We start from the raw sequence: 14,791 nt of genomic DNA on the forward strand, positions 1-14,791 counted from the left end.
TGTCCACTCAGGTTTTGGATGTCTTGGATGGACACATAGATGCCTCTCTCTGCTTCCCTACCCAGAAGTCGCAGTGGCATGCAGTCAGGGTAGCTTTCTGTGAGCTTGCGGCCATGCCCAATGTGCTGGGTGCCATAGATTACACACACGTTGAGCTGAGGCCACCTAGGGGCAGGCAATATATTTATACCAATACACATCTGGGCCTAGACACTAATGTACAGGTGGTTTCTGTAGCTAATTAAACAAGACACATATTCCGTGTGAGCAATTTATTTCCTACAACAAAGGCATTTTTGCCACAACAAATCAACATAATATAATATTAGAAAAAATATTAGCTGCAGGCCAGATTAATTTTTTCTTTTGTGTGTGCTGGGTGCCGAGGATTGTGCTGGCTCGTTGCTCCTGGTTCTACTGGAGCGTCTAACTGAGGATTGAACTGGGGTCTGGTTTGGTGTAGTTGTTCCCGAGCTAGAGCTGACTTGGTGTGATGCCAAAACTATAAGGCTTTGGCTGAGTATATTGAGGCTGGCAGTGAGTTTCGTATTAGCTGCAGTGTGGCTTGCTATTATTCGGGACATGTTTTCATTAATAATGTGGTTGTGTTGGATGATCTGAATTAGGGATTGTTGTTCGCGCTGTTGTTCATCCATGATGCGTACGAGATTTGCTTCCATTTGGCAGTTGTCTACCCTCATCTGTTCCATTGAATTGGCTATTCTTCCCACTTGAACGATAAGTCTGCCAGAGTTTCGAGCCAGTCTAGGCAGATGATGGGGCAGACTTGCCAGGTATTGGCTGTGGGTGTTAAGGCACGCATAGTTTTGTTCCTGTTGTTTGGCCCAACCGCTCCAAAACTCAGGGCCCATTTGAGTCTGGGCTGGTGTTGTGCTCAATTGTGGGCTGTGGGATGTTTGGGGTGGTTGGGGTATGTCCTGTGGCATGGTTGTCTGGGTATCATCTATGGGTTGCAGGTGAAGAGTGTATGTATCCTGCTGGTCACTTTCCTACTGGGCATCCTCGGGCATGATGGCTGGTTCTGTATGGGGTTGAAGACAGCCAGTATTTAGTAACTTTTTAGTATTGGTCTTACTATAGCTTTACGTCAACATGCATTACTTCTTAATATTCATGTTTGAATTGATAAATAGATTGTGGCATAAACTTAACTATGTTGTTCACCTTTTTGTATAAATATGTTGCTTCTAACCTTCACTACTCAGTTGTAAAAAGTTTTTTGGAATTGTTGGACTCTGAGCCATAATTAATGTGCGACCACGAAGAACTCGAACAAATACAAATTGCCACATTTACATATTGGGTATGAACCTTCCTTTGGAACAACACACACAATACAATAAATGTGTTTACCAATACACTCATACATTGTTCAAGGCAGTCAGTGGTCTGCCCAAAATGTTATCAAAAATTTTGCTAGAAAATGTAAACATTAACAATGGGTGAAAAAGTCTTAAGGTGGCCTAAGTTTAGACCTGGTGATGTTGGCCCTGCAAAAATATTGGATGAGACTTAACATTTATGTTGGTGTTTTTCCAAAATATTCAAAATATACATATTTGTTGCTATGGCCAACATGACATCTGACAATTAAGCATCTAAAAAAACCTTACCACCATGTGCTTGCTGTTGGTGATTATTACAAGGATGACTGTTCACTTGTTTTTTATTTTTGCTGTGCACAAACAGTAGGGCAGATGTATAAACCTGGAGAAGGCATAAGGAAGTGATAAACCAGTGATATGTGCAAGGTGATAAAGGCACCAGCCAATCAGCTCCAATATGTAAATTTACAGTTATGATGTTTTTGTGCTGCTGCCTTCATCACCTTGCACATCTCACTGGGTTTTCACTACCTTATTCCTTCTCCAGGTTAATACATCTAACCCACTGTTTTTATCCTTCCTTACAGGAAATTGTTATGTTTACTCACCACACAACTGAGGGGATTGTGGATCCTCACTTTGTGGGCTGGCCAAAATAGCTAGTGGTGACAGGGCCGACACTGCGGAGATGCGCCGTTGGGGTGGTGATGCTGGTGCTGGGGATTCAGCCTGAAGACGGCGTCTTTTGCTTGGCCTCCTAGCCACAGTAACCAAGCCCTGTGATGGGCGCCTTAGTGGAGAGGCGTTTGCAGAAGAAGAACCTATGTGATAAGATAAACATTAACATTTTGTTTTTCTATGTGTTTGCAGAATATGTGTTTACAGTAAAATCTTACCTGCATTGCCACCATCTGCATCTCTTGGCAGTGTGGGATGAGGCCTGGCTGTGCTGCTTCTTTTGCGTACTGTAGAAATATGAAGATTGTCCTTATGAACATACTTTGTTTAAGAATATGTTTATGCAAATTCATTATTGTGATGTAAACATATGTGGAACCTGATGAGAAGTAAACTAAACGATGCTTATGCATTTCTCAGTGACTTAATTGGGTGTGTATACTTTAAATAATAAACAATTTTACCAAACATGCAAAACAATGGGTAATAAGGAAAGTGCTCGTGCGCAATATAGCAGCTGGAATGGGTACACTTTCCCGAAGGATCCCTTACCCTTCACCAAAAGTGCAATAGTAACAAAAAATAATGAAAAGTGTAACTTATCCTGCGCTTGATCTTTGTTTCAGAATGTCAACACTCAGACACCCATTATTCAGTATATGTTTTTTTAGAACATGTAAAGAGAATTTAGGGAGATAGATATAGTGAAGCACAATTTAATACAAATCAATTCATAAACAGTACATAAATATAAAATTCATAGCTTGGTATAATTAATTTATAGCAGCATAATAAATTGCACAGTCTTCAATGGGGAAAAACAGATGGGTAATTACCAGTCTTTCAGAACTGTGAAACAGTTCATATCCAGCTTGCGGGTTTTATATTTAAAGAGGATCCCGGAAATCCTCTATCTCCACGCTAGGCTGGAACAGGATGGCAAAATCCCAAGTGTGTTGTCCCGTTTTGCTGTGCGTTCACCGACGCGTTTCTACCCCAAAACAGGGGTCTTTTTCAAGGTGTGTGGGTAGTTGTAATGCTGCTCCCGTTCCGGAATTTAAATCGACATTCCGCCAATGGGAACGTCACCCCCTCAGCCCGACCCTATACAGCTAAATCCTACCAAGTCCCGTGGTCCCTTGCGGGTGGTGACGTCCTCTCGCTGGTCCGCTGACCTCAGTCGTGTAGCAACGTCCTGCGGCTATCCGTTGTCATGGAGATGGCCCGGCTGTCCTAGCACTTCCGGGTAGCGGCGGTGTCCGTTCTCTCTTCTAATCAATCCACCCAGTTTAAATACACGGACAGATTGTTCCAAGTTCCTCAATCATGTCTCTATGTGATTATATTAAAACATCCTTGTAATAATCGGTAGTTAAAAACGGCTAATAGCGCGACGTCACTTCCGGGGATGTCATCTAAGTGGAAAGTGATGAACGATATTCATGAAATCAGCAAAAAATAATGCAAACATTAAGAGGTTAAAACATTTAAAATTGGACATATTGAAAAAGCACTTTTGTCCATACGATGACGTGTTTTTTATCTGGAAAGGGGGAGCTGAGGATTTAGGAAAATGTTTTAACTATTTAAACTCGAATCAAGTCAATATCTTTTTCACATTTGAGAGTAGTCAGGAGACAATTAACTTTTTAGATGTCACGGTTTTTATAGAGGAACATTGTCTTAACACAAAAATTTTTATTAAACCTACGGACTCGGGGGCTTATATTCAGTCCTCTAGTTGCTACCATCCTAACTGGCTAGAGTCAATACCGGAAGGACAATTCAAACGACTGAGAAGAAATTGGACTAAAGATACAATATATGAGGAGCAAGCGGAATTATTAAGTAAGAGATTTGAGGTTTCAGGTTATAATACTGGAAAGGTAACAAAGTCCAAGAATAAGATAGTAGAATTAGATAGAAAAGATCTACTAAAACCTAGCACCCAATGTCAAACCAAGTGCAAAAATGGATATGAATGGGCGTTTGTTACTTCATTTAGCAGCCAACATAAGAAGTTGGAAGGGTCTCTAAAAAAACACTGGAAGATCTTACAGAAAGACCCATTAATAGGGAATCTGCTCCCCACAAAACCCAAATGTGTCTATAGGAGAGCGCCAACTATTAAAACAAAGCTAGTGAAAAGTGCTCAACCACCAAAGAAACCAATGAATACTATTAAATCAAAAGGTTTCTTTCGTTGTGGGATGTAAAGGGATTCCGGGCAAGGGAAGCAAAATTACTGAGGTCATAATTAATGGTACCAAGTCCATAATCACAGATTTTATAACATGTAACAGCAAGAATGTAGTTTACGGTATAGAATGTGCTTGTGGGTTTTGGTACATAGGGAGAACCTCACGCCCCCTAAAAGTTAGAATAGGAGAACATCTCCGGAATATAAAAAATGGCCTCACAACTCATGCCTTTTCTGAGCACTTTAGAACTACCCATTGTAGCAATGTTACTGCCATCAAACAATTCTGTGGAATTAAACACATTAAGGGAGATTGGAGACGCAGTGACATTGCCACTCAATTAGCACAATCAGAAATGAAAACCATTTATGAGCTACGGACATTAAAACCTTGAGGTCTGAATAGTGATTTTGAGATTAAGTGGTTTTTATAGTATGGACAAAAGTGCTTTTTCAATATGTCCAATTTTAAATGTTTTAACCTCTTAATGTTTGCATTATTTTTTTGCTGATTCATGAATATCATTCATCACTTTCCACTTAGATGACATCCCCGGAAGTGACGTCGCGCTATTAGCCGTTTTTAACTACCGATTATTACAAGGATGTTTTAATATAATCACATAGAGACATGATTAAGGAACTTGGAACAATCTGTCCGTGTGTTTAAACTCGGTGGATTGATTAGAAGAGAGAACGGACACCGCCGCTACCCGGAAGTGCTAGGACAGCCGGGCCATCTACATGACAACGGATAGCCGCAGGACGTTGCTACGCGACTGAGGTCAGCGGACCAGCGAGAGGACATCACCACCCGCAAGGGACCACGGGACTTGGTAGGATTTAGCTGTATAGGGTACAGCTGAGGGGGGTGACGTTCCCATTGGTGGAATGTCGATTTAAATTCCGGAACGGGAGCAGCATTACAACTACCCACACACCTTGAAAAAGACCCCTGTTTTGGGGTAGAAACGCGTCGGTGAACGCACAGCAAAACGGGACAACACACTTGGGATTTTGCCATCCTGTTCCAGCCTAGCGTGGAGATAGAGGATTTCCGGGATCCTCCTTAAATATAAAACCCGCAAGCTGGATATGAACTGTTTCACAGTTCTGAAAGACTGGTAATTACCCATCTGTTTTTCCCCATTGAAGACTGTTCAATTTATTATGCTGCTATAAATTAATTATACCAACCTATGAATTTTATATTTATGTACTGTTTATGAATTGATTTGTATTAAATTGTGCTTCACTATATCTATCTCCCTAAATTCTCTTTACATGTTCTAAAAAAACATATACTGAATAATGGGAGTCTGAGTGTTGCCATTATGAAACAAAGATCAAGCGCAGGATAAGTTACACTTTCCATTATTTTTTGTTACAATTTTACCAAACAATACATACACAAAGGGACATAATGCACAATATTATAATACTTAAAACCCAAACGTCGTAGCTTGACACAACCACAATATTGCACGCTAAGTGACCAATTATTAATGCTAACAAGAAAACACTACCCACAAATATGTGGCCAAAATTGAAATCATCTAATCCAAATATGCATGCTAAATCACATCAACAACACAAATTTCAACCCAGAACAACACACAATAAACATAAGTCCATTGAAAAAACAAAACAAAAAACATTAATCACACTTCTTTAAAATACACCAACAAACATTTACTTTTGAAATAAGACACCAGAAAAAGGCCAAGGCAACCAGAAAAATTAACAATACAAAGGATTAAAACATACATAGTTGAGATTAACACTACATCAGGCCTGGACAACCTGTGGCTCTCCAGATGTAGTGAAACTACACATCCCAGCATGCCCTGCCACAGTTTTAGCATTCTGTAATTGCAAAACTGTGGCAAGTCATGATGGGACTTGTAGTTTCACAACAGGTGGAGAGCCGCAGGTTGGCCTGGCCTGCAATACATCACCAACACATTAGAAGAATGAACCAATTTACAATCACAATTAGCTAGAAGACATTTCAGACAACTAAGGACAAAGCACAGATGTTTAAATTAATTTTAAAAAAAAATCACCATCCTGCCTTGGCCGATCCGAATCCCGGACATGAGTCGCACCAACCACTTCGGCCGGAATGAGAGTATGCACAGGCTCCTCCCAATCCCGATAAGACGCTCGAAAGGGGTGTCCACCCCCGGTTTGGCGGGCTGATTTAGCCTCCTTGGCCATCTTCGCCTTGACACGGTGCTGTATATCGTAGAAACGCTTACGACACGTGTCCTCGGTCCGCCTCACCACACCCTCACTATTTACAGCCGCAACGACCTTCCACCACAGAACAGTCTTCCTGCGTGACGACACCTTTGCAGCATCATGGCCAAACAACTGTCGATGATGCCTCATCAGCTCCCGCACCAAAGCCATATTCTCAGCGTAGCTGAATTTAAAATTGCGGCCCGTCTTTGTAGTGGTGCGTGGCTGCGGAGCCACAGCACCATCACTGTCAGTATTACTGGAGGCCACAGCAGCAACCTCCCCCTCCTCCTCACTAACCTCCTCCACCTCACTCACCTCCTCCCTCTCACTCACCTCCTCCACCTCACTCACCTCCTCCCTCTCACTCACCTCCTCCACCACACTCACCTCTGACTGGGACATAATCCGGACAAACAACAAATAACACTGAGAAAAAAAAACAGTAAACACACTCCTCCACTACCACTACACACCACACACCAAGCACACACACACACACACACACACACACACACACACACACACACACACACACACACACAAACAATGACAACAGACTTTAAAAAAAAACAATAACAAAAAATAGACAGACTTTTAAATAACTACACAACAAGTATGACAAGACTACTTACACACACAGTACAGCACTCAACAATCGAAAATAACCTCAAATCCTCCACAAACTCCAAACTACTCACCAACTCCTAACACACCTTCCTCTCATCTCTCCACTAGCTAAACCCACGAGATGCGGACGGTTTGGGGCATTTTTATAGTAATGAGCACAGACACTCCTCCATCACGAATCAAACCAATCACGGACGAGTGACAAAAACGAAACTTAGAAAAAAAACGCGCCCGGGAACGGATAAACACTGCCGTACCCGAAATGTGATGCAGTCGTAAAAAAAAAAACATAACACAGCCGTAAATCCTCAAAATCGGCCGCATTCTACCTTACAAAACCACAAATGACATCGACATCGGAAAACACGAAAAATAAAAATACGACAGCTTAGTAAATTAGGCGTAACAAATTCAAAAAGTTGCAAATTCACACATTCGATGTCATTCGTGATGAATCTCACTCCAAATCGGTACAAATACGAATTTTAGTAAATATACCCCTTTGTGTTTAATAATGTGGCTTGTGTTTTCTGTCTAGGGGATCTATATTGACTATGTGTCCTACTACTCCTACAATCTCTGGCAAAATGCCCTTCCTTCCTACAAGTGTAACATATTATTGACCATTTGGGATCTGGGGTTTGGACTGATGGGTCTTTCCTGTATGTGCCAGTATACTTACCATCCTCAACCTCTCCAACTGTTGTTCTCTGCGCCTAGCACTATTCTTGTGATGTTCAATAGCACACTATCTAAGATTAGCTACTGTGACCCCTTTCCAATTTTGCAAAGAAGTCTGCACCCTGACACTCAATGCCTTATTGAGCCCGTCCATTTGCACAGAGACAGCCACCTCCCATTTGCCGAATTAGTGTTTACCAGTGATCTTATCCAGATGGAGAGTTTTCTATTTCTGCAAGAGACAAAAACAAAAAAAAAAGTTTGACAAGCTTCTAGGTCATGCGAAGTATTTAATTCAATCCTTCTCATCCCGTATTAGGGGTCTGTACATGGTCCAACAAACATTTCCAAGCACATCTGTACTAGGGGCATTACTAGGAATTAATACTTCTTATATGGTAACTGAAAGAAATACCCGGGGGTTATCTTGTCTCTGTCTGCTTTCCTACTGGCAAATACTAATGTGCGGACAGGTTTTTTTCCCTCCATTTCTGACGTTACGTTCTTGATTTTTTTTGTTTTATTTTTGGGTTTTACTATATATGTACACAAATGATACCATACTTACCTGTTCTACTGGTCTCAGCCACTTCCCCCATAGGCTACTGCTCTTCTTTTACCAGTTGGATACTCCTCTGGGTACATGAGAAAGGGCTGAAAACAATCAGGTCACCTTCTCCTCCTAAAGAAAACTTCAACATTCATTAGTACATATATAGGTTACAGTCATATTTTTATTATTTTCTATAGTTTGTATGCTGGCCGTAACTGCTTCCACATCTACATATGGTGGTGTACTTGCATTCTCTTTTTTTTTTTTCCTACTTATTTATTGTTGCTACAAGTTCAAACAGTTCTTATATTTCCATTCTTGTCTTATATGACTTTGGTTAAACATACCACCTGCAATACCTTAGGATCAAACTCACCAACCCCTCTTGCTGTCACAGGTTTATTTGTATGTCTGACCCTTTGTTTTCGGGATTTTATCACACATATTCTTATCCTTAAGTTCTGCAATACCTCTGGTTCAAAGCTGCCCACCCTAGGGAATGGTTCCCTATCTTTGTCAGTCATACGTTCCCATTATGACAAAAAGTCTTCAGTGTGTGGACCATACTTCCCACACATAATACTTTTTCCTTTAAACTTCACTGACCCCCTGGGCCGCGGCTCTTCAACCTGAACCCTGGTTAATCGTCCCTTACTTGAGCAACTGGCTCCCATAATTGTGGGCCTTTTCCCACAAACACCAAAATACTCAATATAAGGTGACGGTGAAAGTTCTCCGAGCGCTCTTCACCCGCTCACCGCCCACGTTGGCCAGTACTACCATACACTGTCGATAGCGAAGGCAATGTACCCAACTTAGGGCCCCTATTGACCTATATTTACTGGAAGTTTTTAGGAATAACTTACCCTTTCCAGTAAAGTATCTGTCGTTGGAGATTTTCCTGAGACCAGCGAAAACTCCCTATGCGCTTTATTATACACAAATCACGCTTGCGTATGCTCTATACAGCGCTAATGATACCACGATTTTACGCAAAAGCTTGTAAAAAGGATATCACGTTGTGCTAAATATCGCACCCACAAACGCGCGGTCCAATCGCACAGCATATAGGTACTTGTTACTTATCTGCCGTACGACCACTGGAATCGAATCACAAGCTGCGAAACCTCAGCCGGAGCGTATCAAAAACTATATGGGTCACAACACAATTCACAATTCCCTACCATGCTCCTGTGTAAGTCTCCTCACGACTTACGTATTAAACCTTATACTAACGTGAGTCAGCCACCTCACGCCACCAAGCCTCCACTCACTCGGTGTACCACACGACGGGATCCCGAATTCCCTGGGTTCGAATATCCACTCACTCCTACGTTCGCTCACTCAAATACACTTTGTTTTTCTGTACAGAAAATGTTGATTCATTCAGGTAAGCAGCTTTACTCCCAGAGGCAATACAGTTTAAACAAAAAGTTTTATACTAATCTGCTTTAGAAACTGGGCAGTTTTGTGCTATTGTAGCGTGGCTACTGTCCCACCTTTTAACTAAACGATACTATCATGTGGTTTTATTATGCGCACACAACCCTACGCAAGCTTGCGTAATTACGGAACCGTGCATACCTCTATGCCACGTGTGCGGCCTTGCGCCACTTGCACGTTTTTGTACGCTGTCCACGTTCCGTATCACGTGTACCAATGTGCGTACACAATAAAACAACTCACACAACTTCAATAAAAGTGAGCAATAAAAACTATAATTGCCCACTAAACACAACACACACTTGTTCCATTTAACCCTATTACGACTGGGCCAGAACTGCGTTTTGTGTCTTTATACTTACTTCCTTAAACACTGTTATTTTAGTTTTAACTATATAGCAACAAATGTATTCGGTTTCACACAGATCTATAATGAATCTAGCAATAAGCAATAATTTAAATGATATGATTCAGATTGGATAGCTATCTTGCAGAATATACACTGATATAAACACACACATAATTATAATAATATTATATATAATATACCATTCACTGGTCTCCTATGAGACACCTTACCCATTCAGTGCTTCTAATTTGCATATCAAAGCTATGTGCTTTTGCCTGCCTGTAAAAGTGGTTTTCACTGCTAAGAAAAAGCAGTTACACTGGTTAATTAACATTTCAATGGCTATCTTAAACTAGCAAGCAGATTTAACTAAATTCTGGAGGAAAAAGAAAAAACCTTGTTTAAATCTGTGTGTAATTCTTACACCAAGTATTCATCTATTAACTCTCACTAGGCCCAGCTGAAACTATTTGTAATTGACTATGGCATGGGTTAAATAAATGCATTGGTAACTCATAAATGGTGTTTGATGTGACCAAGGAAAGCTGATTATTCTGAGCAGTGAAAATCAGCCATTTAGAAAATGACCTTCCCAAAATGGCCACTGCTCCTCCCCCTTCCACATCCATGAGGGTTACACAAAATGGTGGACAGGCCATGTGATTAGTCCAAAATGGAGGACAGACCATGCAGCTTCCTTTGTCACAAAGAAATCACACATCATACAAGCACCAGAAGTTATTTTAGACCTGAGTTAAAAATAAAAACTATATCAAGGCTATGCAGCAACTTTTAAATATACTTTTAAACCTACTTAAACAGATAAACAATCCAATCTGAATCAAACACAATATGACTTATTTGAACCTTGTTTTGCAACAATAAAAATGCATTTTAGCATCTTAAATATTATGAGAAACGCATTATCCCTTGAATTTCATATCAGCGTCTTACTAAAAACACAGCAATACACACGGATATGATTTTCTCAGCTTTAGGATGCGTCCATCACAAGCTGATCGACCAAACCATCGCGTTTATAATGTACATTAAGAACGTGAAATCCCGGACGAGCCCCATCTAAGAATGCCAAATTGATTTCTCACAAATATTTAAAATGCCCGCTCTAATATATATTGTAAATGCCTGCACCTCTTATTACCATATCCCATGAATGTGCGCTATACATCGCAAAACACTGCATCCCATAAGAGAAAACAATACACCCACACATTATCTGGGTTCCAAAGCTCATTGATGTATATATTTGTTATTAAAAAGGATATGGATTCGGGGCGTGGCTTGGTAACAGACCCAGGCAGTCATGTAGTGCTGGAGCTCCTGCCTGAGGCACCTATATTTACACTATTCCCTGCTGCTACCAGATCCCCACACTTGTTCCTGCACCCTTGCCCCACTCCTACCTTGGGTACAGTGGTCTGCGGAGCCGGCGGGTGCCTCCTGCACCCGTGCAGGTTGCGGCCTACTCACCCACCTGAAGCCGGGGGCTCAATTTCTCTTCAGCCGGGACCGGAAGTGGACCATATGCACCCCGCTGGCTGCCTTTACTGCTCTCCCTTCTTGCCTGGCTGACCTGGCCAGAGAGCTCCCTCTTCTGTGCGCTGACCGGAGCGGGGACCAGCTGACCGGCGCCAAGGAGACAGCGGGGAGCCGAGGATCGTGTTACCGCGCACGGGAGCGCGCCGGACCCCGCCAGCCTACCAAGCCTCCAGACTGCCTCGGTGCCTGGGAGGCACCTCTCCACTGCCACCAATGTTTAAGCCCGCACCAGAAGAATAGTGGACGGCCCGGTCTCAGAGGCCTTATACTGGAGACCGACGGCGCCATTTTGTTTAAGGGCTACTTGCCCACTTTGCCCATCACCACTGTCCTCCACACTGTGCTCACAGCCTAGCTGCTTGCAACTCATTCTGCTGGGCACTGTTGAAATATTGACAACTGGGGATCAGCAGTGTGTAGTACCTCACCTGTCCCCCCCCCCTCCTGGCCTCCATATTTTTATTTTTATTAAATCTTTATTACCCTACATTCCCGTCTACTAAGGGAAACACAGCCAACCTCACCTATATGCAACCTGTTTCATTGCTGGGACTGGAACGCCCTTCTGTGGCGACTCCCTGAATTGCACCCTTTCTTCAGACTTTATTATACTGTAACGGGGAGATAGCGGAGACCCCCCTTCCCCTGCCACTGCTGTTCCTGCTCTTCTGAAAAGGGGGTACATTGAGCACCGCGACATGTTGGCGGGCGCCCGGCTCTCTGCAACTACGATACTCTACCCTTAACATCATGGTGCCTGATCTCTAAATTACAATGATCTGACCGAGCCACACTGAGGGGAACATGTGATATGTCGCCTGTAAGTGGACACCCAATTCGACGATAATTCCTTCTGACTACGCTTAGCACCGTGCCTCATAACGAGAAGACGATCTACCAAGAAAGTGTCAACTACTCCAGCCGATTCATCCCAAGCCAAGGCTTTTCGGACGCTATTCCGGCCACCAGTAACTGACTCTACCTCATCCACCCCTTCTTCATCTTCATTACTCTCCGGAACCATGGCCGGTAATATGACTGGGGGGCTCCCTGCTCTCCTTCCGCCATCTTCTCCTGTGGTGGAGTCCTCGCATTTATCTACCATTCTCTCTAAACTGCGGTCCCTTCCCACCCGCCAGGACCTGCAACAAGACCTTCAGTCTATGGAACAACGGATACAAGATTCCATTCAGACCCGTCTCTCTACCATACAGTCCGATGTCACTCAGGTCGCAGATAGAGTGGTAACGTTGGAAGATAGCTCCGAGAGGACGGACTCTAAAATATCTGATCTCCATGATCTCATTTCTCGCCAGTCGCGTTCTCTGATAGCCATTGGCCGCCGACTAGATGACGTGGATAACAGGGGACGCTGGAATAATCTGCGAAAACGGGGACTGCCTGAAGACGTCGCACCCCAAAACGTTGAATCTGCTCCAACCAAAATATTCAATGAACTTTTAGGAGCGGACTCTGACTACCAGATGGTGTTTGACAGAGCACATCGGGCCTTGCGACCTAGAGGGACGCCGACGGACAGACCCCGGGACGTTATCTGCAGACTCCACTACTTTCAGGAAAAGGACGAGATTCTTAGGGCAGCCAGATGGGTACCGGACATTATTTTTGAGGGCCATAGGATACAAATCTTCCCGGACCTCTCGTGGTCTACCTTACAACAGAGGCGTATACTCCGCCCCCTCACAGATGAACTTAAAAACCGTAACATCAAATTTCGGTGGGGATTCCCATTATCTATCCAAGTGACCTACAAAGGAACCCTTTTTGTCCTACAGGAATATGACGGCGTTAAGGACTTCTGCTCAGCCCTGGATATCCTGGCCCCGAGTCTCCCTAATTGGTTGGACCCGTTTGAACTTTCACTGTCTCCTCCGCCCCATATGGAACGGTGGTAGAGAGTCTGTAATCCCAGGAGGCGGCGACGGGATGACACGTTCAAGGAATCTGCAACCGTTCCTGCTGCTACAGTTGCCACAGATGACGGAGGTGGGCAGGGCCTCCAGTTTCAATCTCCAGGGACACGTGACTACTTGACATATTTAATGTGATTTTGATATGTTGTTTTCTTTTTTGCGATGTCCCTCCACTGCTGGTTGCATAGTTCTATGCCGGCAACTGTTTCAGTGCCTGTTTGCCTCCAGTTGTTGCTCAGGTACTGACACTTCCTGCCTAGTTATGTGCTTTGGTTTTTGTTTCTTGATTCCTAAGTTGTGTCACTCCTATATTAGATTAACGTTACCCGTTATGCCGTTTTGCCTTCAGCACCCAGTGTCTTACTTGATTTCGTAGTCTTCTGATTCAATTTCTTTTTTATGTGAACTGCTCTGTCCACTGAATCATTTTGTTTGTACCTCAATGCTATCTGATGGCGATGTGTCCCGGTTCCCCTCAGACCCCCCTTTGCTCTGCTATTCATTTGTAGATCATGGGCCGTTTCTGGTTTCCCATGACTAATGATGCAGAGTGTTGCTGTTGTATTGACAGCTGTTTTCTTTGTCTTTTATTGTCTACGTTACTTCCCCCTGTCCTTCCTCTTGTGCTTCCCTCCCCCCCTCCCCCCACTTGGATGAGGTATTATGGGCGGTTACTCTTTCAGCAGTGTTATATGGGTGACACGTTGATATGGCAGTGCTGGTATTCACTAGTATCAGATCATTATGGCTAATTTAAAGTTAGTATCATTTAACATCCCCGAGAAGAGATCCCGGCTTCTATACTCTCTGTATACCGACAAAGCGGACGTGGTGTTCCTTCAGGAGACGCACTTTAAAAGAGGTGCCTCTCCGAAGCTACACTCCCGTCATTTCCCGCAGGGATATTATAATGATTTCTCTGGGGCTAAGGCCAAGGGGGTTGCAATTTTATTTGCTAAGCATATTAGATTATGTGATGTATCAGAAATCCCTATTGGAGACGGGAGGGGCCTGTTGGTGAAGGCCACTATTGCTGACCAAACTTTTACCTTTGTTAACCTTTATCTTCCTAATCAAGGCCAGATCCGTTTTATGAGAGAGGCATTGGAGCTGATAGAACAGTCTCTGGCAGGGGTATTAGTGATTGGAGGTGACCTTAACTGGGCGTTGGAG

General features: G+C 43.1%; 1 long non-coding RNA gene across 1 annotated transcript in view; it reads right to left on the reverse strand.

Annotated features, from left to right (window-relative positions):
* Positions 1-441: 441 nt before the first annotated feature.
* The window catches only part of LOC134956960 (uncharacterized), a 67,299-nt gene continuing 52,949 nt past the window's right edge, over positions 442-14,791 (reverse strand). The window contains exons 2-4 of the long non-coding RNA XR_010186337.1: positions 2,243-2,311; positions 1,955-2,167; positions 442-1,042 (exon numbers count right to left, since the gene is read on the reverse strand). This is a non-coding gene — a long non-coding RNA (uncharacterized LOC134956960). The remainder of the gene's footprint in view (positions 1,043-1,954; positions 2,168-2,242; positions 2,312-14,791) is intronic.

This window comes from Pseudophryne corroboree, chromosome 9 (assembly GCF_028390025.1).
Source record: "Pseudophryne corroboree isolate aPseCor3 chromosome 9, aPseCor3.hap2, whole genome shotgun sequence".
In the NCBI taxonomy this organism is placed as follows: domain Eukaryota; kingdom Metazoa; phylum Chordata; class Amphibia; order Anura; family Myobatrachidae; genus Pseudophryne; species Pseudophryne corroboree.